A 25615-nucleotide genomic window follows, 5' to 3' on the forward strand; every position below is an offset into this window, starting at 1 on the left:
CACAAAGGGAGTATTCTTAGGATTATTGCCTGTGCACACAACAGTGAGAGCAGGAATAGAATGAGGTGGAGGATAAATGTGTGGTTGGAGCAAGGGGCAGGGATTCAAGTTTCTGAATTACTGGGACCATTTTTGGGGTAGGTGTGTGTTGGGCACTACCAGTTGCCCCAATAAGCACAAGGACAAAGACTGAGGGGAACGATAGGCTTTATTATACAGAAGACTTGAGCTGGCCCGGATCCAAGCAGGGAAGTGCAAGGAAGGGAGAGGTAGCCGACCTTTATGGCCTGGGTCCGAGGGGAGGAGTCCAGGTGAGAGTGTCATGAGGAGGTGGATCAGCCCGAGCCAATTAGCACACACAATGCATACCATTACATTCAACCCCTCTTTTTAAACAGAACCCCCCCACCCTTTTGACACATCGAGAGGAGAGAGAGGAGAAAAAAAGAGAAAGAAAAAAAAATATTTAGCTAGAGGTTTAGCCACACCAGCGACTTCCTCCTTCTGCAGGACCGCCGGATGGCAGGCGTGTCCGAGCTCTGCTGTTTGGAAGGGGAAGCGGTCCCGGGGCAGTGGGGGGGGAAGGGGGGGGAACAGTCTGGGTCGTGGTGATGCTTGAGGGCTCCTGGGAGGAAGGGGGATTTGATGCCTCCTGGAGGACCAACTCCAGGAGAGGAGAGCCGGGTGGCTCGGCCTCCAGTATTGTGTTCCTGTGTGGGTGGTCTGCTCCGTGGGATGGGCTGTGGCAGGTAGGGCAGTTTCAGGATCCCCGGCCCTCACCAGGTCTCATAGCCATCGGGGTACCTCACACCAGTGGATCCATCTTATGGCCCCTCGCGTGTCTCCGTAGAAGGACTGGCACTGGGGTTGCCAACCAAGGAGGAATAGAGACACCATTCGCCGATCTCTTAGGGAAAGCAAATAATCATTCATGCGGGGTGGTGTTAGTCACAGTGCACAGGAGTGATTGGATGGCATGAAGCACTTCAGGTAATATGTCCTGCCAGCGGGACACCGGCATGTTTTTGGATCTAAGGGACGGTGGCGTTCTCCTTTTCCACCTGGCCATTACCCCTGTGGTTATTGCTGGTGGTCCTGCTGGTGGCTATGCCTCTGGCCAGAAAGTACTGTCGCAGTTCCTCACTCATGAACGAGGTCTCCCAATCGCTGTGGATGTACTCGGGGTACCTGAACAGGGTGAAGATACTGCGCAGTGCCTTGATTACGGTCGCCGAGGTCATATCTGGGCAGGGAATAGCAAAGGGGAACCTGGAGAACTCGTCCACCACCGTCAGGAAGTAGGCATTCCTATTTGTAGTCGGTAGGGGGCCCTTGAAATTGACACTGAGCCATTTCAAAGGGCATGTGGCCTTAATGAGATGTGCCTTCTCGGAGCAGTAGAACTGCGGCTTACATTCAGTGCAAATCTGGCAGTGTCTGGTCGTGGACCGGACATCCTCAATGGAGTACGGAAGGTTCTGAGTCTTTATGAAGTGGTATAACCTTGTGACTCCGGGGTGACACAGACTGACGTGGAGGGTCTGGAGATGGTCAAGATGCGCACTGGCGCACATCCCCTGGGATAGGGCGTCTGGGGGATTGTTGAGTTTACCTGGTCAGTACAAGATGTCGTAATTATAGGTGGAGAGCTTGATCTTCCACCTAAGAATCTTGTCATTCTTGATTCTACCCCACTGTTTAGTATTAAACATGAAGGCCATGGCCCTCTGGTCTGTCAGCAAGGTAAAACGTTTACCGGCCAGGAAATATTGCCAGTGGCACATCCCCTCAACAATTGCTTGGGCCTCCTTCTCGACTGAGGAGTGCTGTACCTCGGGACCATGCAGGATGTGGGAGAGAAAAGCTACTGGCCTGCCTACCTGGTTAAGAGTGGCGGCCAGTGTGAAATCGGAGGCATCGCTCTCCACCTGAAATGGGATGGTCTCGTCCACAGCATGCATCATGGCCTTTGCAATGTCTCCTCAGATCTGATAGAATGCAGCTTGGGCTTCCACTGATAACGGGAAAGTTGTGGACTTAATCGGGGGTGGGCTTTATCAGTGTAATTGGGCACCCATTTTGTATAATAGGAAATCAGCCCCAGGCACCTTTCCAGTGCCTTTAGGGTGTTTGGGACTGGGAGCTCTATAAAGGGTCGCATGCGGTTGGGGTCTGGGACAATGACACCATGTGCCACGACAAAACCGAGAAGGGCCAGATGGTCTGTGTTGAACACACACTTGTCTTTATTGAACATCAAGTTGAGAGACTCGGCTGTACGTAGGAAACTTGCGAGGTTCACGTCGTGGTCCTGCTGGTCGTGGCCGCGGATGGTGACATTGTCAAGATATGGGAACGTCACCATCAGCTTGTGCTCCTCAACCATCTGATCCATGACCCTCTGAAAAGCAGAGACACCATTAGTAACACCAAAAGACACCCGCAGAAAGTGAAAAAGTCTGCCATCGGCCTCAAAAGCCATGTAGGGCCGGTCGCTTAGGCGAAGGGGGAGCTGATAATAGGCCGACTTGAGGTCAATAGTTGAGAAGACTCTGTATTGTGTGACCTTATTGAACAAGTCAGGTATCCAGAATAGAGGGTACACATCCAACTGGGTGAAGCAGTTGATGATTTGACTATAATCAATCACCATCCGGGGCTTGCCCGCCCCTCTGACCACGAGGACCTGCACCCTCCAGCGGCTAGAGCTAGGGGCTATGATCCCCTCTGCCAAGAGTCACTGAACCTTGGCATGGATGAATGCCATATTCTCAGTGCTGTAGCGCCTACTCTTGGTGGTGATCGGTTTACAGTCCAGGGTGAGGTTCGCGAATAGTGTCGGAGGGGCCACCCGCAGGGTGGTGAGGCTGCAGGTCGGTGCCGGAGGCTGGGAGTCTGATTGGGGGGGTCCATAAGCTACGGGTTGTAAACGGTGAGTGGAGGTTGGGGGTCCCCAAACGCCATCGTCACGCTCCTGAACTGAGTCTGGAAGTTGAGGCCCAGGAGGATCGGCGGACAGAGCTGGGGCATGACCAACAACAAGAAATCATTATAACACTCCCCCCCCCTCCCCCCACCGTCAGATATGCCACATAGTACCTACAAAGTCCACTGGTCTTTTGATACCATTGACACGGACCTGGTCATCAGCCAAATGGGTATCAAGAGTCTATAGCCCTCCTCGGGGTGGATAAAACTTTTTGTACTGCCACTATCGAAGAGGCAGTTTGATTTGTGCCCATTCACCTCGATCTGTATCATGGAGTTCGTGATCGGGTGAGGGCTGGCTTGGTCCAAGGTGATCGATGCCAGGATGGGTGCATTGTCTTCGTCGTTGGTGGGGAGACCCGATGCCCAAGATGGCGGCCTCCATGTTGACCACGCTGCCAATGCTGGTGAAGAAGGCGGAAGTGATGTTGTTAGGGGCGGAAGTGATGTCAGTGGTGAGAGTTGCCACTGCGCAGAGGATGGTGGCGGGAGCAGGTAAAATGGTACTTGCCTTACCGCGCACATGGCTGGCACCGGAAGCTCCTCGGCCATACACACCGCTCTGCTCCGAGATGGGGCTCTTTACCTGCAAATACATTGGTAGTGGTTCTTTTTACCACAGCCCAAGTAGGTAGCTCCTTTCGTGGAGCAGAGATGTCACGGATGTCTTGCCTGCCCACATAAGTTACACCTCGACAATCTTGGTGCTACTGCAGCCACAGTCGGGTCTGCCGTCCCTGATGCCGACTCCCAGGATGGCAGCCCTTATGGCGGCGCGTACTGGGTAGGCCCGCTTCTGCCTGCGATCAACTCCGCGAGGCACTGGGCTGAGTCTAAGGTCCTAGCCAGTTGGATCGCTTGTTTCAATGGGAGTTGATCCTCCTTGAGGAGACGTCGGATATAGTCCAACCTCAACCCTGACACACAAGCGTCCCGGACCAGATCCTCCACGCACTGGGCCCCTGGCTCAGGGACCGTGGGGTTCCCCAAAAAATCTTTTCCCAGTGTGATCAGAGCTCGAACGAACTCTTCAACCCACTCACCAGGCTGCTGTTTTCTGGACGCCAGGAGTAACGGGAGTAAACTTGATTGATCTTGGGCTTGTATAGCGCCCATAGCTCAGCCATCACCTCTGTGTAAGTCGTGCAGCTTCTGATGCCTGGAAAGCCCTCTGGGTGACTCTTGCCTATAGAACTTTCAGCCTCTTCTCATCCAAGTCGACCACTCCAGTAGTGGCATCCAGAAAGTTGTTAAAGCAATTGACCCACTGCTTGAAGAGTTCTGATGCACCCGGGACTTGGGGATCCACCTCTAGCCGATCGGGGCGCAGCAACTTCTCCATTACTGGAGACGTTAAAATTTCTGTACAATAAATTGTTGGGCACTACCAGTTGCCCCAAAAATTACAATGACAAAGTCTGAGGGGAACATTAGGCTTTATTGTACAGAAGACTTAAGCTGGCCCGGAATCCAAGCTAGGGAAGTGCAGGGAAGGGAGAGGTGGCCCAACCTTTATGGCCTGGGTCCCAGGGAAGGAGTCCAGGTGAGAGTGTCATCAGGGGGTGGGCCAGCCTGAGCCAATTAGCACACACAATCTATACCATTACAGTATGACTTGTACAGAAAGGATGGGTTGCACTTGAATCCCAGGGGGACCAGGATCCTGGTGGGGACATTTGCTAAGGCTACTCAGGAGACTTTAAACTAGAATGGTTGGGGGAGAGAACCAAATGGAAGGGAACAGCAAGGAGTAGGTTAGATTGCAAACAGAGAAAGGTTGTAGACAGTGTTTGAGTGTGGAAAGGCAGGTGATAGAGAAGGGAGATGCTCTGTATGAAGATAGAGGGGAGATGATAGAAAAAGAACATAATAGAGTTGTTTATAAAGATAAGGGAAAACAGAATAAGAAATGGGAAATCTTTGAAATGCATATATTTTAATGCTAGAAACATTGTAAGGAAAGTGGATGAGCTGAGGATATGGATTGACACTTAGAAATATGATGTGGTAGTGATTAGTGAAATATGGTTGCAGGAGGGATGTGATTGGCAGCTAACTCTTTTCTTTAGGTATGATAGAATCGGAGGGGCAAGAGGAGGTAGTGTTTCATTGCTTGTCAGAGAAAATATTACAGCGGTGCTTAGGCAGGATAATTAAAGAGCTCGTCCAGGGAGACTATTTGGGTGGAATTGCGGAATGGGAAAGGGATAGTTACACTTTTAGGGGTGTATTATAGACCACAGAATGGGGAATGAGAACTAGAGGTGCAAATCTGGAGGGAGATAGCAGATATTTGTAATAAGCACAGGGTTGTGATTGTGGGAGATTTAAATTTTCCACATATAGATTAGGAAACCCATTCTGTGAAAGGGCTGGATGGGTTGGAGTTTGTAAAATGTGTGCAGGATAGTTTTTTTTACAGCAATATGTAGAGCTACCAACTAGAGAAGGGGGAGTGTTGGATCTACTGTTAGAGAATGAGATAGGTCAGGTGACAGAGGTATGAGTTGGGGAGCACTTTGGATCCAGTGATCATAGTGCCATTAATTCAATGTAATTATGGAAAGGGATTGGTCAGGGCCTAGGGTTGAGGTTTTTGATTAGGGAAAAGCTAGATTTGAGGAGATGTGAAAGGATTTATGAGGAGTGGATAGGGACAATTTGTTTTATGGGAAGAATGTAGTAAAGAAATGGAGGTCTTTTAAAGGTGAGATTTTGAGGATGCAAAATTTTTATGTTCCTGTTAGGTTGAAAGGTAGAGTTAAAAGTTTGAGAGAACCATGGTTTTTCAAGGGATATTTGAAATTTGGTTCAAAAAAAAGGGAGGCCAAAAATAAATATAAGAAACAAGGAATAAAGGAGATGTTCAGAGAATACATTGAATGTAAAAAGAGAAAAGCTAAAAGAAGGTACGAGGTGACTATAGCAAGCAGGGTGAAAATAAATCCAAAGTGTTTCTACAAATCTTTTCTTTCTTCTTTCTTTGGCTTGGCTTCGCGGACGAAGATTTATGGAGGGGGTAAAAAGTCCACGTCAGCTGCAGGCTCGTTTGTGGCTGACCAGTCCGATGCGGGACAGGCAGACACGATTGCAGCGGTTGCAAGGGAAAATTGGTTGGTTGGGGTTGGGTGTTGGGTTTTTCCTCCTTTGCCTTTTGTCAGTGAGGTGGGCTCTGCGGTCTTCTTCAAAGGAGGCTGCTGCCCGCCAAACTGTGAGGCGCCAAGATGCACGGTTTGAGGCGTTATCAGCCCACTGGCGGTGGTCAATGTGGCAGGCACCAAGAGATTTCTTTAGGCAGTCCTTGTACCTTTTCTTTGGTGCACCTCTGTCACGGTGGCCAGTGGAGAGCTCGCCATATAATACGATCTTGGGAAGGCGATGGTCCTCCATTCTGGAGACGTGACCCATCCAGCGCAGCTGGATCTTCAGCAGCGTGGACTCGATGCTGTCGACCTCTGCCATCTCGAGTACCTCGACGTTAGGGGTGTGAGCGCTCCAATGGATGTTGAGGATGGAGCGGAGACAACGCTGGTGGAAGCGTTCTAGGAGCCGTAGGTGGTGCCGGTAGAGGACCCATGATTCGGAGCCGAACAGGAGTGTGGGTATGACAACGGCTCTGTATACGCTTATCTTTGTGAGGTTTTTCAGTTGGTTGTTTTTCCAGACTCTTTTGTGTAGTCTTCCAAAGGCGCTATTTGCCTTGGCGAGTCTGTTGTCTATCTCATTGTCGATCCTTGCATCTGATGAAATGGTGCAGCCGAGATAGGTAAACTGGTTGACCGTTTTGAGTTTTGTGTGCCCGATGGAGATGTGGGGGGGCTGGTAGTCATGGTGGGGAGCTGGCTGATGGAGGACCTCAGTTTTCTTCAGGCTGACTTCCAGGCCAAACATTTTGGCAGTTTCCGCAAAGCAGGACGTCAAGCGCTGAAGAGCTGGCTCTGAATGGGCAACTAAAGCGGCATCATCTGCAAAGAGTAGTTCACGGACAAGTTTCTCTTGTGTCTTGGTGTGAGCTTGCAGGCGCCTCAGATTGAAGAGACTGCCATCCGTGCGGTACCGGATGTAAACAGCGTCTTCATTGTTGGGGTCTTTCATGGCTTGGTTCAGCATCATGCTGAAGAAGATTGAAAAGAGGGTTGGTGCCAGAACACAGCCTTGCTTCACGCCATTGTTAATGGAGAAGGGTTCAGAGAGCTCATTGCTGTATCTGACCCGACCTTGTTGGTTTTCGTGCAGTTGGATAATCATGTTGAGGAACTTTGGGGGACATCCGATGCGCTCTAGTATTTGCCAAAGCCCTTTCCTGCTCACGGTGTCGAAGGCTTTGGTGAGGTCAACAAAGGTGATGTAGAGTCCTTTGTTTTGTTCTCTACACTTTTCTTGGAGCTGTCTGAGGGCAAAGACCATGTCAGTGGTTCCTCTGTTAGCGCGAAAGCCGCACTGTGATTCTGGGAGAATATTCTCAGCGACACTAGGTATTATTTGCAGGCAAAATCTTCGCTAGGATTCTACTAAATAGAATAATACCTAGTGTCGTTTCTACAAATATTTTAATGGTAAAAGGAGTGTGAGGGATAAAATTGGAGCCTTAGAGATCAGAGCAGACAACTGTGTGTGGAGCCAAAAAAGATGTGGGAGATCTTGAACAATTTATTTTCTTCGGTATTTACAAAGGAGAAGGGTAAAGGTAGATAAGTCTCTAGTTCCCGGCGGGATTTTCCCCAGGACCTTGAGAGAAGTTAGTGAGAAAACAGCAGAGGCTCTGACAGTGATTTTCCAAATGTCATTAGAGATGGGTATAGTACGCATGTGGTTCCGTTGTTTAAAAAGGGTTCGAGGAACAAGCCTAGCAATTATTGGCCTGCAAGTTTGACGTCGTCTGTGGTAGGTAAATTAATGGAAAGCATTCTTAAAGATAGTATATACAAGTATCTGGATAGACAAGGTCTGATCAGGAACACTCAACATGGATTTGTGTGTGGAAGGTCATGCTTGACCAATCTTGTTGAATTTTTTTGAAGAGGTAACTAGGAATGTTGATGAGGGTAGAGCAGTGGATGGTGTCTATATAGACTTCAGGAAGGCCTTTGATAAGGTTCCGCATGGAAGGTTAGTTAGGAAGTTTCAGTTGTTAGGTATTCATTTTCAAATAGATTCAACAGTGTGGATGGGAGATGCCAGAGAGTTGTAGTGGATTACTGTTAGTCAGGCTGGAGGCCGGTGACAAGCAGTGTGCCTCAGGGATCTGTATTGGGTCCATTACTGTTTGTCATATACATTAATGATCTGGATGATGGGGTGGTAAATTGGATGAGTAAATATGAAGATGATACTAAAATAGGTGGAATTGTGGATAATGAAGAAGTTTTTCAAAGATATCAGAGGGGTTTGGACTGCTTAAAAGAGTGGGTTGAAAGATGGCAGATGGAGTTTAATGCTAATAACTGTGAAGTACTTCATTTTGGTAGGAATAATCAAAACGGGACATGCATAGTAAATGGGAGGGCATTGAGGAATGGAGTGGAACAGAAAGATGTAGGAATATCGATGCTTCGTTCCATGAAGGTGGAATCTCATGTGGATAGGGTGATGAAGGAGGGTTTTAGTATGTTGGGGTTTAGAAATCAAATCATAGAATATAGGAGTTGGGAAGTGATCTTGAGACTGTACAAGGCATTGGTGAGGCCAAATTTTGAGTACTGTGTGCAATTCTGGTCACCAAATTAAAGGAAGGATATCAACAAGGTAGAGAGAGTGCAGAGAAGATTTACGAAAATGTTACCTGGGTTTCAGCCTAGATTACAAGGAAAGATTGAGCAAATTAGGTCTTCATTCTTTGGAGCGTAGAAGATTGAGAGGGGTTTTGATAGAGGTATTTAAAATTATGAGAGTGATAGATAGAGTAGATGTGGATAGGCTTTTTCCTTTGGGGTAGGAGAGATTGAAACAAGAGGTCATGAGTCAAGAGTTAAGGGGCAAAAGTTTAGAGGTACCATGAGGGGGACTTCTTTACTCAGAGAGTGGTGGGTGGATGGAATGAGCTTCTGGGAGAAATAGTGGCGGCAGGGTCAATTTTGTAATTTAAGGAAAAATTGGATAGGTATATGGATGGGAGGGGAATGGAGGGTTATGGGCAGGGTGTAGGTAGGTGGGACTAGAGGAGAATACTTAGTTCGGTGTGGACTAGAAGGGCCAAAATGGCCTGTTTCCGTCCTGTAATTATTATATGGTTGTTAATTGGCAGCAGCCATGAGGGGCTGCAGACTTTGAGGTGCGGAGAACTGAGTACCAGAGGACAGGAAGATCACCCCCGCCCCCCCATCTAAGAGAGAGAAGCAGAGGATACGACCTGCAGGGACGGTGACCACGGTGGTGGACCAGTGAGGGAGCTCTGCGGCTGAGGAACCAGTGCACGCGGCAGGCTGCTGGAGACTCCAGGCAAGGAACTTGTGGGAGCTGTGGCTACTGGAGACTGCTAACGGGAGACTTGCGCCAGGCCATGGACTACTGGAGACTGACTCAAACCGGCTGGAGGGGTACCAGGTATCAACTGGGTGCCAAGGGCGCTGAAGGGTTCCTGACCATGTTGGAGGTTCAGATCTGGAGCTCGGGTTGCCAATGGTTTGGACTGGACTCTGTATGGCTGCAGGAGCGCTGGAGGAGAATCCTTGGACAGCTAGTGACTCTGGGGGGACTCTCTTTTGCTTCTCTTTCTCTGTAAGTCTGACTGTAAGAGGCGCTTAGGCAATTCTTGCTGGTGGCAAATCTGTCCGTCTTGCAGCAGGCAAAAAGAAATTTCATTACTATGAAAATAAATTGAATCTTGAATCTCTTGAACTGGGCAGTAGAACCCTGCAGAGGAGTGCTGTGTCTCCGCTCCCCACTCTCTGTGGGTCTGCAGTAGCTCCAGCAGCACAATTATTTTTGCATGCCCCTCACTTCACATGGCCTTGGCTTCATGAAAACTCTCTCACTGCCACCATTAACCAATCTACCATGGCAATCCTGGACTCTCAGTTATATATATTTCCATGATGTGTTATCCATATTCCTTGTGCTCAGCCATACTTATTCCCTTTGTCCTACCACCCCACCCCCACATCTTTTTCAACTAAACTGATTTTTTTTTTCTCTCTTCTTCCCAGCTCAGATGAAGGATATTTGACTTCATACATATACTCACTTTTCACAGCGACAACCTGACCTCCTGGGTGTTTCCAGCATTTTCTGCTTTTGTTTTGTGTTCTTCAGAGAGAAGGGATTACCCAGTCTTGGCCACATAGAACTGGCAATGTAAGAACACTAGATTAAAGCAGGAGTGGCAGCAACACCATTCAACATTTCTTTTCCACATTCTTGTACTAACCCCTTGATTCTCTGAACACCCAAAACTCTATCAGTCTCAGTTTGAACACTCATCAGCTGATGGTCTTTGACGAGTTCCAAAGTTTTACTTCCTTCTGAGTGATTCATAGGGAGCCTCACTCACACCATGTCCATTTTTTTCATCTCTGCATTCTTTTCAATGCTCAGTTTCCTTCTGACTTTGTCATATCAGCATGTGTTGATGCACTCTGATTGGTCCTTTCATCTAATTCATAGATGCACATTGGAAATAGTTGAGGCGTACACAGAAATCCTAGAAATGTGCCATAAATTACATACTCCTGACTAAAAATAACTGCATTAATTCATTTTCTTTACTATCCTTGTATATTACCCTCAACACCATGCCTTTATCATGTACAAGAACCTTTTTGTGACACTTTACCAAACATGCTTTCAAAATCTAAATAAACCATGACCACAGGAGCACATTTATTCAATTTACAGACACATTCTCACAAAACTAATAGATTTCTCAGATACAATTCCCTCACATTGAATAATGGTCTTCTGCCTTATTAATGGTATGGATTTCTGAGTTTCCAAACACCATGTTCTTAGTAATGGTCTCCAGCATTTTCTGGTAATTGACACAAGGTTATCAGGCCTGTATTTCCCTCTTTTTCTTCTCTCTGCCGTGTGGTGTTCCCTTGCTGCTGACAAATCCATTGGAAAATTTTAAGCGCACACTAATGCCTCCATTATCTCTGAAGCCATTTTTTTTCAACCTTAATATCCCGCCAACAGGATGAGTGAATTTAGAGAAACTCAAAAGATTCTGAAATCTTCAGCAAAGAATGAATTTCTTGAGCAACTCAGCAGGTCAGACAGCATCCATTAGTTGTCATGGTAAGTCAACATTTCAGGTCAGGACCTTACCTTGATAAGGATCCAGATCTGGAATGTTGATTGACCAATTTTACCCATGGATGCTGTCTAATTGGCTGAGTTCCTCTTGTAGCAGCGACTACACTGCTAACTGAAGGATCGCACAACAAGACGGGTTGAGTTCAGTGAGCAAAAACCGATTTATTGCAGGCTTCCTGGCTGAGAACCGCACTGGGGGAGCCCCGACATCACCGGGGCGTCACGTGGGTCGCCAAGCGCAGGCTTCTGAGCCCGGTGCCGAGGTCGGGAGCAAACCCCCGACAGCACCATTTTGGCCGGCTGCCCCGACGCGTGCGTGACAAGCGGAGCTGGTTCGCCTGCCTAATGGCGTACCACTACACAGCCCACCCCCAGAACTGGCGCTAATGTCCTTTTTTGCTGGGCGGCCTCGCTTCTTGGGTTGGGCCACAACTACTGGCTCGGTGGGGTCGAGGTGGGCTGGCTTTAACCTGTCCACCGTAAACAGTTCCCTCTTACCACTGATATCCAGTGTGAAAGTGGATCCTGAATCCTGGACGACTTTGTACGGTCCTTTGTATGGTCTTCCTAGAGGTGCTGAGGACGGGCCCCATCTGATAAAAACATACTCTGCGGAATACAGTTCACTGGGGACATAAGAGGCCCATGTGTTGTGTCTGGGTGGCGATGGGGGTGTGAAGGAGTCCAACTGGGCCTAGAGGCAGGGAAGTAGACCGTGCAGTGACTGCTGGGAGTTGTGAGGTGTGTTGACGAACTCACTGGGTAGGGCTAGCGGTGCACCGTAGACCAGCTCAGCTGATGATGCCTGTAGGTCTTCTTTGGGTGTCAAGCGGATGCCCAGGAGCACCCAAGGCAGCTCGTCCACCCAGTCGGGGCCGGTGAGGCGAGCCATCAGTGCCGACTTAAGGTGGTGGTGCAATCGCTCGACTAGCCCATTGGCCTGTAGGTGATAGGCCGTGGTATGATGTAGCTCGATCCCCAGCCTGTTGGCGAGCTGTGCCCAGAGCGCAGAGGTGAACAGAGGTGAATTGGGTGCCCCGATCACTGGTGAGGTGGTTTGGGACACTGAACTGGGCAACCCAACCGTTCAAAAGCGCTCGGGAGCAGGAGTCCATGGAGGCATCTGGCATTGGGTTCGCTTCGGGCCAACGAGTGGGGCAGTTTACCACTGTGAAAAGGTAACGGTTACCTCGGGAAACGGGTAAGGGTCCGACGATGTCCACATGTATGTGGCTGAACCATTCCCGGACATGTTCAAAATCTTGTACGGGCGCTCTGGTGTACCTGTGTACCATGGAAAGCTGGCAATGAGTTCAGGTTCTGGCCCAGTCCACAATCTGCTTTTGAAGCCTGTGCCAGACGAAACGTTCTGCCACCATACGGACCGTGGACCTGATGGAAGGGTGGGAAAGGTTATGGATATAGTGGAAGGCTTGCCTGCGCCACTGCTGGGGAACCACTGGACGCGGGGTGCCCATGGAGACATCGGACAGGACACTGCCCTCACCGTGAGGAGTCGGGAAGTCCTGGAACTGCAGGCCCATGATGGCAGTCCTGAAGGCCCGTGTCTCCTCATCGGACTTCTGGTCCCGGGCAACCTGGTCGTAGTCGAGGCCGGGGGTCAGCGCGCAAATGGCCGGTTGTGAGAGTGCATTGGCGACCATGTTGTCTTTCCCCGCCTTGTGCCGAATGTCAGTGGTGAACTCCGACACAAGGGAGAGGTGATGCTGTTGGCGGGCCAACCAGGAATCTCTTGCCAGAGCGAGCACCTGAGTCAGGGGTTTATGGTCGGTAAAAATGGTAAAAGGCCTCACCTCCAAAAAACAGCGGAAATGAAGCACCGCCAGGTACATGCCCGCAACTCACGATCGAAACCACTATACGTGCGCACTGGTGGGCGAAGAATTCAGCTAAAGAATGCCAGTGGTTTCCACTGTCCGTTCACCTGCTGCCCCAGGATGGCGCCGATGGCTGTGGCAGAGGCATCGACGGAGAGCGCCATATGCAGGTCGGTGCGTGGGTGAACGAGCAGGGTAGCCTTCACGAGGGCATCTTTCATGTCTTTGAATGCCCTGCTGGCCTCTGGAGTCCAGGTGAGTGTCTTGTTTTTGGCCACGATGAGGGTGAAGAGCGGCTGCATGATGCGTGCAGCACCTGGAATGAAGCGGTTATAGAAATTGACCATACCCACGAACTCCTGTAGCCCCTTGAGGTTGTCCGGGTGTGGGAACTCCGTGACTACAGCGACCTTCGTAGCGTTAGGTGTAACTCCTTCGGCCGTGATGGTTTGGCCCAGGAACTGTATGGACTCTTTCCCGAACTGGAATTTGGCCAGATTGATCGTTAGGCCGAAGTTGGCCAGTCGGGAGAAGAGGGTGCACAGGTGAGACTTGTGTTGTGCCTGGTTTCTGTTGGCGACAAGGATGTCAACCAGATAAATGAATACGAAATTCAAATCCCTCCCCACTGTGTCCATAAGGCGTCTGGGCGGCGTTCTTGAGCCCGAATGGCATGCATAGGAACTCAAACAAGCCGAAGGGGGTAATGATGGCCGTTTTGGGTATGTCCTCAGGGTGCACCGGGATTTGGTGATACCCGTGCACCAGATCGACCTTGGAGAAAACCCTTGCGCCATGCAGGTTGGCCGTGAAGTCCTGGATGTGAGGGATCGGGTAACGGTCAGGTACTGTCGTGTCATTTAGCCGTTGATAATCTCCGCAGGGGCGCCAGCCACCGGAGGGTTTCGGGACCAGGTGGAGTGGTGAGGCCCAAGGACTGTTGGAGCATCGAATAATCCCCAGCTCCTGCAGATGCGAGAACTCTTCCTTTACTATCTGGAACTTATCCGGCGGGAGCCGGCGTGCCTTGGCATGGACCGGCGGGCCTTGGGTGGGGATGTAATGAAACACCCTGTGGCGTGGTGAGGCGGCGGAGAACTGTGGCTTGAGGAGAGACAGGAACTCATCCAGGATACGCTGAAACTCGTCCTTGGGTGTGCTGACTGTGGCCATCTGCGGCTGCTCTGTGTGGGAGGCGTTGAGGTGAACGGATTGGAAAGTAAAGGCATCTACCAGTCGCCTACCTCAAATGTCGACCAGGATTCTGTGGGAGAGGAGGAAGTCGACACCCAGGATGGCGGTTGGGAGGGACGAAACAGTAAACCTCCACAAGAACTTCCGCTGGCCGATCTGGAAGTGAACGGTCTTATCTCCATACGTTCGAATGATAGTCGAATTGGCTGTATGGAGGGGAGGTCCTCGAGGCCGGTTCCAGGACTCGATGGCTGTGGCCGGAATTATGCTGATCTGGGCCCTGGTGTCGACGAGGAAGTGTCGGCTGCTGACTGAATCCCGCAGGTAGAGAAGGCTGTGTTCTTGGCCAGCTGCCGCAGCCATTAACAGTGGCCGGCCTGCTCATTTCCCTGGAACGAGCAGGGCTGACGACACTTCCGAGCCTTAGCTCCCCAGCACTGGTGGAAGAAGCAGAGGCCTGAAGTGGATGGCTTGCTTCTGGCTATCGTCTTTGAGGCCCCTGCAGGGTCCGGGTGTTCCACCACAGTGCTAGAGGAAGGTTTGGCATGGTCATGGCTGAGACTCATAACCTGCTGGACTGCTGAGCCCTCCGGAATCATTCAAGCCATAGCTCCTGAGCCTTTTGAGTGACCTTCCTAGGATCAACGAAGCTATCCTGGTACAGCAACGGCCGGATGTCTTCAGGCAGATGGTCGAGGAAGATGCGCTCGAAGAGTGGGAAGTTGGAGTGATTGCCCATGAGCGCGAGCATCTCGTCCATCAACGATTGGAGTTCTGTCCCCCAAGAGGCCGAGGGAGCCGGTGAGCACCCGCTTGATGGTCCCATACTTATCTTGCGCGGGTGGGTGCTGAATAAGGTGCAGCACTTGTTTGGCGGTGGCCTGGTCCAGGGCGGCGACCATATGGTAAAACTTGGTCAAATCCGATGAAATCTGGTAGAGGTGAAACTGAGCCTCTGTGTGGCTGAACCAGGTCTCCAGCTCCTGAACCCAGAAGTCAGGAAACTTGATGGCTATAGTGTTGATCGAAGGGTCGTTCATGTCGGGTTCAAAGACGTTTGAACCTGTCAGGGTCACCAATTGTAGCGGCAGCTACACTGCTAACTGAAGGATTGCACAACCAGACGGGTTGAGTTCAGTGAGCAAAAACCGATTTATTGCAGGCTGCCTGGCTGGTCTTATACTCCCAGCCCGGACCTGGCTGAGAACCGCGCTGGGGGGCCCTGACGTCACCGGGGCGTCACGTGGGTCGCCAAGTGTGGGCTTCTGAGCCCGGTGCCGAGGTCGGGAGGAAACCCCCAACAGTGCCATTTTGGCCGGCTGCCCTGCCGCATGTGTGACAAGCGGGGCCGGTTCGCCTGCCTAATGGCGTACTGCCACACTCTAGCCATTCTTTTTGTTTGCTCAGAACTAGTAGATTTACTTGCTTTTAAGGTAGAACAATGCAGCACAGTAATTGCCCCTTCAGCCCATATCACCTGTGCCAGACACAATGATAAATTCAACTAAATTTTAGTCCAGAAAGTTTCCCTGGAACATTTTACAACTGAAATGAGGAACCATCAAGTTCCTTGCTCTGATAGTTTTCTTGGTTCGCTGCGAGATCGGAAATGCTTTCTGAGCCTTTTACTGTAAAGGCAGATAAAACAGTTGATTTAATGCCTCAGCCAATCTACTACCTGCGAGCATCATACTCATCTGCAAAAGTGGGCCATTCCAAAACCTTTCACTCCACAATGTACTTTTGATAAGTACTTACTGTTGTGATCTCAGAAAAGCAGATGATTTGTTCATCGCAAGATCCCATGAGGAGCATGGAGAGAATTGCCAAGTTACGTGTTTTGGTCATGGTCACAGAGCATGGAAACAGGCCATTCATGCCATTAGGTCCATACCAACCAGTGGCATCCATCTGTATGAATCTCATCTTCCTGCACTAGGCCGCTAGCCTTCGACAGCTCAGCAATTCAAATGCTCATCTCAACATCTCAAATGTTGTCAGCAACTCTGCTTCCACCACTTTCTTGGGCATTGCATTCCAGGTACTCACCACTCTCTTGGTGGGTGAGAAAAATCACCATTAGATTCCCTCTCATTTTCATGCTCCCTTACCATTAGTGATGTTGATGGATGGATAAATGTTGACCAAAGCTTCACAAACATTTCCCTTGTTCTTCTTCCTAATGTAACCTTAGAGGACAGGTGGTGCCTCATTTGAACATCCTGCTTGGAAATCTACATCCCCATCAATACACTACTCCCTCAACACTGCCTTAGAATATCTGCCTCTGTTTTACATTCAAATCTCTCAACACGACAGGAACCTGGAACCTTCAGACTCAGAGATAAAACTGTCACCTATTGAATCACATCTGATGATTTCTGGTAAAATATCACTTTCCACAGATACCATTAAATGTGTGTGTGTGTGTGTGTGTGTGTGTGTGTGCAAAAGACTCAAGGTTTTGATGTGTTAAACTTCTGGTGAAAACAGTACTGTGGTGAATGAGTTACAGACTGGACAGGGATTGGCTGTGTTCCCAGCAGTAACAGCCACTCAGACATGTTTCCTGCTGGAGTAGGTTTTGTACAACACGTCTGGAGAGCAGACTGTGTGATAACAGCTATTTAATATAAACCATACCAGGCCCTCAATGGTCCTGCAGAAAACCGCACAATCATTCCCTTATTGCACTTTCCTGTCAATCCTCTAAGTATGTGGCAAGTGAACCCTAGAGCAGACTCTCCTGGTCGATTATAATTCCAGGGATCTTGCCCGTTTTCATTTTCTTTTTTTCCAATGTACTTGCCTACACAATCAGCAATGTGGTAACGGAGGTTAACCCCCCCCCCACCACCCCCACCCCACCCCGTACCAAGGTTGAAGAGCCATAGCTCCTGTCTCAGCAAGTAATTATTGCTTGACCCTGAGCCCTGGCATGAACCAGTGCTGGCAGGCCTTTTAACTGAAGGAGCATCACAGCCCATTCCCAATGGACAAATTGTGCTATCCCTGGCACACATCCCTCCATTCAAATTTCCAGCAGAAATTTCAGGACCCAGTGGGAATGACCTTTGCCCTTGCCAAACCTGAGTGCACAAAGCAGCTGCAGGACAATAACCATTGTCTAGTGAATCAGGAGATCAAGGGCTTGAAAATCATTCTAGAGACTTAAGCCCCTTCTTCAGGCTGACATTCTACTTCAGTGTGAAATGGGGAAAGGGGGAAGGGGGAGCACTGGCCTAGTGAGGGCACAATGTTTCAAATGAGGTGTTTACCTTTCAGTTCTAGTCATAAGTCGCTTTCAGGTGCAATCTCTTCGAGAATGCGCCTGCAGAAGCAGCTGCGGGTGTGTTTGAATTGACATTCAGGTAGCAGCGCTGAAGGTGTTGTTCTGGCACCTGAAAGGGCTGGCTGTAGGCGAGCCGCCTCGGAGCAAATGCTGGGTCCTGTCGACTGTGGCTGTAGTCCCGCCCACTGTTGTGATGTCATTTGCAGCGCATTGCGGCTAAACAGAAAGGAACTCAGGATCATGGCGAATCTGGAGCAGAGAAGAGAAATGCCTCTAATGTACCCAAAAATGTGACTGTACCGGTAATGCTGAGCCTGCACACTCCACAGTTTTTCAAAAATCGCGCCAAAGCGTCTCAGGCTGACAACGTCACCACGACATCATCAGCCCACCCCCTAGCAGCTCGGAAGCAGAAAATATACCACCCCGAGGAGGGTTGGGTAAGTACTCCTCTGGGACAGGTTTTCCGCTTTCAGGTGGCCTTCCGACAGCCGCATTCGGGAAGAATAGGCGGCTTTACATCGGAGTATTCTGGCCACCTGAAAGCGGCTATTGAGTCCCACACCACTGAAAAAGAAATAACAGCAATAAAATGCTGGAAATACTCAGCAGGTCAGACCACACCTGTGGGAAGAGAAACTGATAACACTTCAGGTTGATGATTGAAGTGCCAGTTGATGAAGTAGACAAAGCCGATGTGGTCAAACAATAATCATGGCTTTTATTAGCAGAAATACATGGTACAATAATGAAAGACAATAGATGCATATACAGTTATATCCAAGGGGAGTGTCCTTAACAGTAGAGATAATGCACAGCCAATGTTAGTACAGCAAGGCTCGCCAGAGAGGAGACAGGCAGCTTGGCAGACATTCACCACAGTCTCCCCCCGGCAGAAGAAGGGTTAAAATCAAAAGGGCAGCTGCTAGGAAAGACTGAAGCAAGCGATACATGGATACCATGTTTGGCCTTGAGATACTCTAACAGCCAAAATATGCCAGTATCTAGCAAGCAATCGAAATATAATGAGATGTTTTATGAATATGTCAGCCTATCAGGTTGTTTACGAATTCTGGTGCTTTGTCTCAAAACAGGTGGCTCCTTTGCAACCTTGGGAATTGGTACAGGTCCTGGGTCTGTAGTGTGGGAAGGACTGGTTTCTGGACCCATTCCAGAATGGCCAGTGTGAGGCAGTGGAGCCTCAGCATGGCCATCTGAAAGCTTACTAGGGGTCAGAGGCTGGGGTGGGGGGGGAGGTGAGTCCAACCTCTCAGGCTCCCTCTGAGTAGGGGTGCGAGAAAGGGGAGAACCAGGCGAGGCCAGATCTCACAGGGGTACAGTGTCAATACTCCCATCTGGGAATTTAACATGAGTGAAGTTGGGGTTAGTATGCAGTAGCTGAACTTGTTGGACTAGGGGGTCTGTTTTACGCATCCGAGCGTGGCTCTTCAGCAGCACGGTTCCAGGCTCAGATAAACAAGCTGGCCAGTCCATCACAGTTCGTGATATCCTACGAAAGGCAAACATATGTTCATGAGGTGTTTGATTTGTTGCAGTACACAATAAAGACTGAATAGAATGTAGTGCCTCAAGTAGCAGCTCCTGCCACCGGGTAACAGGGTAACCATGTGTTATAAAGCAAGATTAACAGTCTTCCAGACTGTAGCATTTGCCCTTTCAACCTACCCATGCCCTGCAGGTTGTAGCTCATGGTACGGCTGGTGGCAATCCCCTTCTGTAGCAAGGCTCACCGCAGTTCAGTGCTCATGAATGCTGAGCCTCTATCAGTATAAATGTAATTGGGAAAACCAAAAATGCTGAAAATTCTGTCAAGTGACTTAATGACTGACGCTGACAAGACGTCAGGGCAGGGTATCGCAAAGGGAAACCTGGAATATTCATCAATTACAGTAAGGAAATATACATTTTTGTTGTTGGGTAACAGCCCTTTAAAATCTAAGCTAATTCTCTCAAAAGGTCAGGTTGCCTTGATGAGAGTGGCCTCTGGAGCTTTAAAGTATTGCGGTTTGCATTCTGCACAAACAGGATAGCTTTTAGTCAGTTTTCTGACTTCTTCCAGAGTAAGGAAGGTTGTTAGCCCTTATGTAGTGGAAGAATCTCGTGATTCCTGGGTGGCACAGTCTGCTATGGATCTCTTTTAGCCCCTCCAGCTGAGCACCAGCAGCAGATTGTGACAATGCCTCGGATGGATCATTTAACCTGCCCTCTCTGTACGGATCTCATAATTATGTTGAGAGTTCTATTCACCAGCGTGCCATCTTATCATTCTTGATTTTAGTTTTGTGTTTAGTACTGAACATGTAAGCTACAGATTTCTGATCAGTGACACAAGAGTAAATTTTCTGCTGGCTAGAAAGTGTCTCCAGTAGCGAACAGCTTCAATAATAGCCTGGGCTTCTTTTTCAATGGCAGATGATTAAGTTCAGGTCCGCGTAACGTGCGGGAGAAGAATGCCACAGGTCTATCATTTTGATTAAGGGTTCCTGCCAAGGCAAAATCTAAGGCATCAGTTTCCACTTGGAATGGGATATCCTCATCAATGGACAAGAGTGCAGCTTTGGCAATATCAGCTTTAATTCTCTTGAAAGCCTTCAAGGCCATTGGAGAGAGAGGAAAAGATTTAGTGTCAAACAGAAGGCGTGCCTTCGTGGCGTAGACCCGAACCCATTTGCAATAGTAGGAAAAGAATCCCATACACCTTTTAAGGGTTTTTGCTGAGTTCCTAAGGGGGGGCCATTCTTTCTGGGTCGGGGTGGACAATGTAGCCCAGAATGGGTAGCTCTGTCGCGTTGAACACACATTTGACCTCGTTAAATGTAAGGTTGAGTTCTTTAGCTGTTGCTAAAAATTTCTTTAAGTTGTTGTCATGCTCACCCTGTGTTATCCAGATAGGGAAACGTACCCTGTAACTCATACTCCAAAAGGCACCCTTTTAAACTGGTATAACCCCCCATCAGCCTCAAAGGCTGTATTGGGTCGTTCCTTTTTTTTAAATGGGGATTTGGTGGTAAGCTGCTTTGAGGTCGATAGTGGAGTACACTTTGTATTGCGCTATCTGATTAATCCCTGCACGGCACGGGGTAGGCATCCAGGTTAGTGTAACGGTTGATTGTCTGGCTGTAGTCAATAGCCAGTCGTTTTTCAGTATGATTTTTCACAACTACCACCTGGGCTGCCACAGACTCTTACTGGGTTCAATTACTCACTCTTTAAGCAATCTCTGGATCTCAGATTTGTTAAACTCACAATCCTCTTTGCTATAAGAATGGCTCTTAGTGGCAATCGGGCGACACTCGGGGGATAAATCACTGAAAAGGGAGGGAGCTTTGATCTTTAATGTGGACAGACCGCAGTAACTAGCGCGGGGGATGGTAAGTGTGGGTAGTGGCCCACTGAAATTTAACACGACACTGTTCATCTGATATTGAATATCTAACCCCAGTACCACAGGGACGCAGTGCTCCGGCATAATAAAGAGCCACACATCAGCCAGGCAATGTCCCTGCAAATTTAAATAACTTTACACTTATCCCATACAGTTTTTGTAAGTTCACTACAAGCCATCGATATCTTTCGGTTCGCTGGATATCTCCGCAAATTTAAGGCTCTGGCAACTCTAGTGGATGTAGCTGTCAGCACTCCCCAAGTCTATTAGACAATCAAGAGTCTCACCATTCACCTCCTCCTTCATAGTCGACTGTTCCAGTCCATAACATCCCCCAAGCTTTGGAGTCAATTGAGCTATCACATGGGATCTCACCTCACCGTCACTTGAAGTCGATTCAGCCTGCTCGTCTGAAGATATCCCCTTTTCACAATTGTCTTCCATTCCTGTAGCTCCAGGACACATTTTCTTGGTGCTTCTCTTCTTTTTCTTATCAGTGGGAGTACTTTTCGCCTTACATGCTTTAGCAAGGTGGATGAGTTTCCCACAATAGCTGCAGGTAGCAAATCGAGCCGGGCACTTCTGTCTGGGGTGCCAGATCTTATCACAGAAGTAGCATTTTTCAGGAGTTCGCTTTTTCTCTCCTTCGGGGTTCCAGCACTCCTGGATGTTTTCTTTTCGGTTTCTAGCATTTCACTGGACCTCATGGCACTTCTCAGTGTTTTGGCTAGAGTGACTGCCCGGTCGTAGATTAAGGGGTCCGTCTCCAGTAGCCTCTGTCGGATGTAACTGGAGTCAATCCCGTTGACTAAAGCATCCAGCATCAAGACAGCGCGGTGTTGTTGCACATTGACTGCCCTGACATCACATTCATTTGCCAGTGAGTCGAGAGCCAGTGCATAGGCAGTATCACTTTCCCCGGGTTTCTGGCGTCTAGTCAGCAACTGGCATTGAGCAAGCACCACATTCCGTGGCACTGCACAGTAAGCAGTCAGACATTCCCGGGCTATAGCCAGAGTGGTAGCTCCTTGTATTATGGCGAAAGGGACCTCACCCAGCAGAGAGTTCAGGTGGCCCCACTGTATCGCCTCATCGACCACGTTGTTTCGAGCCATGTAGTAATCAAAACAAGCAATCCAGTGGTTGAAAATGTCTCTGGCCCTCGGGGCAGATTGGTCGATTATCAGCCGCTCTGGCTTAAGGTCTGCATCCATTTCTGCTAATAAAATTGAAGTGCCAGTTGATGAAGTAGACAAAGACGATGTGGTCAAACAATTGAAACTCATGGAACAATAATAAAAGACAATAGATGCAAATACAGTTATATCCAAGGGGAGTGTCCTTAACAGTAGAGATAATGCACAGCCAATGTTAGTACAGCAAGGCTCGCCAGAGGGAAGACAGGCAGCTTGGCAGACATTCACCACAATGGCCTTTTCTCAGAATTGAAAAGACAATAGAAGCTCATCAGGTTACTGGATGGGATATATAATCGTGTGGCAGTAGGATAACTTGTAAACAAGAGGGCAGCAAGATAGTGAGAACAGAGAAAGAAGAATGAGGGAGTTGTAACAGAGACACCGCCCCTTCCCATATTCCCTGCAGTTTCACAAGCTTTTCTCTTTTCCAGTTCTGACAAATTGTCTTTGACCTGAAATGTTAACCCTGCTTCTCTTCCAGAGATGCTGAATGACTTGCTGCTTCCACCATTTTCTGTTTTTCTTTTAATTTCAGCATCTGCAATTGTTTTATTCCCACAACACAGAAACAGACCCTTCAACCTATGCTGATCACCAAAGACCCATTTACAATAATTCCATTTTCCCTCATACATCCCAATCAATACTCACCTAGTGCTGAGGAGTGGTCGACAGTAATCAATTAAACAATTGGTCTATTGCATGTGGGTGTTAACCAAAGTACATGGTCACAAAGAAAAAATGCAAACTCCTCACATCAGACAAGATCAGGACCGAATCCCTAACCACTGTGGTGCATGATTTTGTGGAACAGGGAGGTCTTCTGTAACTCCAAACAACAATAATCCCATACTTCACTATTAAATGATTTATCACATAAGTGTATGTATAAAATTGGCTGCTGTATGCTCTTCATTACAATAGAGGTCACATTTCAAAAATACTTGATTGCCCTCATTAATCAAGCATCCCTTGACAAAGAGCTCAGACCTAAATTACCCTTTACTTCTTATGGATGCTGTGTGAACTGCTGAGTTTCTCCACCACAGTTACACTTTGCTCTTGATTACCCTGAAGCACTTTTGGGTGCTCGACAACTGTGAACGATTTGATATACAAATGAAAGTCTGCAGTGAAGTATTCTATACTGATCCTCTGTAGCCATCAGCGTCTAGTATAACACTGACACCTCCAGACTTGCATGCTGGGCTTATATACATCACTGCTTCTGTCACATGGACAGGAAGTGACATAATCAGTGATGTCATCAGCCCAGATAAAAACCTGCATTAGATACAGGTCAATTTCCATGTTTTCCACAGTATGTCTCCCATTTTGGGAGCCGGTTCGCTTGCTGGTAAGTGGGTTGCCACATGAACCCCGCCCCCCCACAAGAACTGGCAATTCCACTGTGGACCCCAAAGTAAAGTCTGCATTTTTTTTGTTTGGGCAGCCTTCCTCTCTGCCGAGGCACCTGAACCACAACTGGTCTGTCCAGATCCAGATGGGCAGGTTTGAGACAATCAATTGCAAAATCTTCCCCTTTACCTCCTATGTCCAAAATGTACGTTGAACCATTGCATCTTAGTAGCTCGAAAGGACCCTCATATGTATTCTGGAATGGTGCTCTGTGTGCTCCTTTCTCTACAAAAATGTACTTGCTGTCCTGCAAGTTCTGGGGTATTTCGGACTGTGTTGAGATGTTGGTATGGGTGCTAAAGAATTGAGCTTCTCGCAGAGCTTGCTTAGGACTTCTGTGGGTGTCTCCTCCCATCCTAGTGAGTCTGATACAAATTCTCCTGGAACCATCAAGGGCACGCTGTAGACCAGCTCTACCAATGAGGCACCTATATCGTCCTTAGGTGCCGTTTGTATGCCTGAATACCCATGGCAATTCATCAACTCAGTTAGGTCCCTGCATGGCCCATAAGGGGTGATTTCAAATGTCTGTGGAATCTTTCTACTAGTCTGTTGGATTGTGGGTGTACACAGTTGAGTGGTTCCAAGCAGGTTGGCTATTGCTGACCACAGGCTTGACGTAAATTGAGCACCCCTGTCAGACGTGACGTGTGTTGGCAGACTGAAACGTGCTATCCAGGTGGAAATGAGGGCCCTGGCACAGGTGTCGATAGTTATGTCTGCCAGTTGAACTCCCTCTGGCCACCCCACATGGCCCAATCCACTATAGTGGAAGAAAACAGAACCATGTGACACCAGCAGGGGGCCTACAATGTCCACGTGTATGTGGTCAAACCTCCGAGACATCGGTTCAAATGATTGTAATGGGGCTTTCGTGTTGTGGTGGTATGTTATTACACCATTAGGTCACCAGGAGACCTTGTATAAATAAACTGGTTGCAGCTCATTCTCCTTCATTCTGGCCTAGGCTTGCACAGAGGCAAGGCCTAGCTGTTTATATTAGCCTATTAATGCTAGCATTTTACTTGCACTCTGTCTCGTGTAGTTGATGCTAGTCGCCATCAATTTAATAGGCTAATATATATCCAGAATGGATGAAACTTCTGCCCTCGCCCATGCTCCCGACTCCGTTGATGCCCGGCTTAGGGACCAAGAAATGGGGATGGCTCCCGCACTCGTGCTACTGATTATGGACCAGACAGAAAGGACGAAAAGCTGCATTAGCCAGTGCTTCCTTGGCATTCTCGAATACTGCCGACGATTCTTCGTCCAAATTAAATATTTTGCCTTGCCTGACATCAGGCGAAGAAGGGGATGCATCATGTGAGCAACTAATGGTAGAAACTGGTGATAAAAGTTCACCATTCCAACAAACTCCTGGAGGCCTTTAATTGTGCTGGGCTTAATGAACGCTCAGATCACCTCAACCTTTGCGGTAGTGGCTTTGCGCTGTGTTTGTTTGGTTCTATGGCTCAGAAAGTTGATGACTGCTAACCTGAATTGACACTTGGCCAGGATGATGGTCAGCCCAAAGTCATTCAAATGAGTGAAAAGGTTGTGCAGGTGGGACAGATATTCCTGTTGACTATGGCTAGCAATAAATATGTCATCTAGGTATATGAAGGTAAAGTCGAAATTGCACCCCACTCTGTTCATTAAACGTTGGAAAGTCTACGCAGCATCCTCGAGCTCAAAAGGCATCCTTCTGAATTCAAAAAGGCCAAAGGGTGTAATAATAGCCGTTTTTGGAATGTCAATCTGGGGACCAGGTCCACCTTTGGAAAAGATGTGGGCTCCCTCAAGGTTGGATGTGAAGTCCTGTAAATGCGGTACCAGGTAGCAATCCGGCGCGGTAACCTTGTTCAACCTGCAGTAATCATCACAGGGTTTTCATCTGTCTGCAGCCTTGGGTACCATGTAGAGTGAGGAGGCCCAGGAACTATCAGACTGTTGTACAATACCCATGTCCTCCATCCTTTTAAACTCCTTTGGCCAGATAAAGTTTATCTGGAGGGAGCCTGCAAGC

General features: G+C 48.5%; 1 long non-coding RNA gene across 1 annotated transcript; it reads right to left on the minus strand.

Moving 5' to 3' along the window:
* Positions 1-2250: 2250 nt before the first annotated feature.
* Positions 2251-17813, minus strand: LOC138762700 (uncharacterized). Its single transcript, XR_011357064.1, has 3 exons — positions 17552-17813; positions 10172-10273; positions 2251-2401 (listed from the first exon to the last, which is right to left on the minus strand). It is a non-coding gene; the product is annotated as an uncharacterized lncRNA (long non-coding RNA).
* Between the last annotated feature and the right edge of the window lie 7802 nt (positions 17814-25615).

Source organism: Narcine bancroftii, chromosome 5, assembly GCF_036971445.1.
Source record: "Narcine bancroftii isolate sNarBan1 chromosome 5, sNarBan1.hap1, whole genome shotgun sequence".
Lineage (NCBI taxonomy): Eukaryota > Metazoa > Chordata > Chondrichthyes > Torpediniformes > Narcinidae > Narcine > Narcine bancroftii.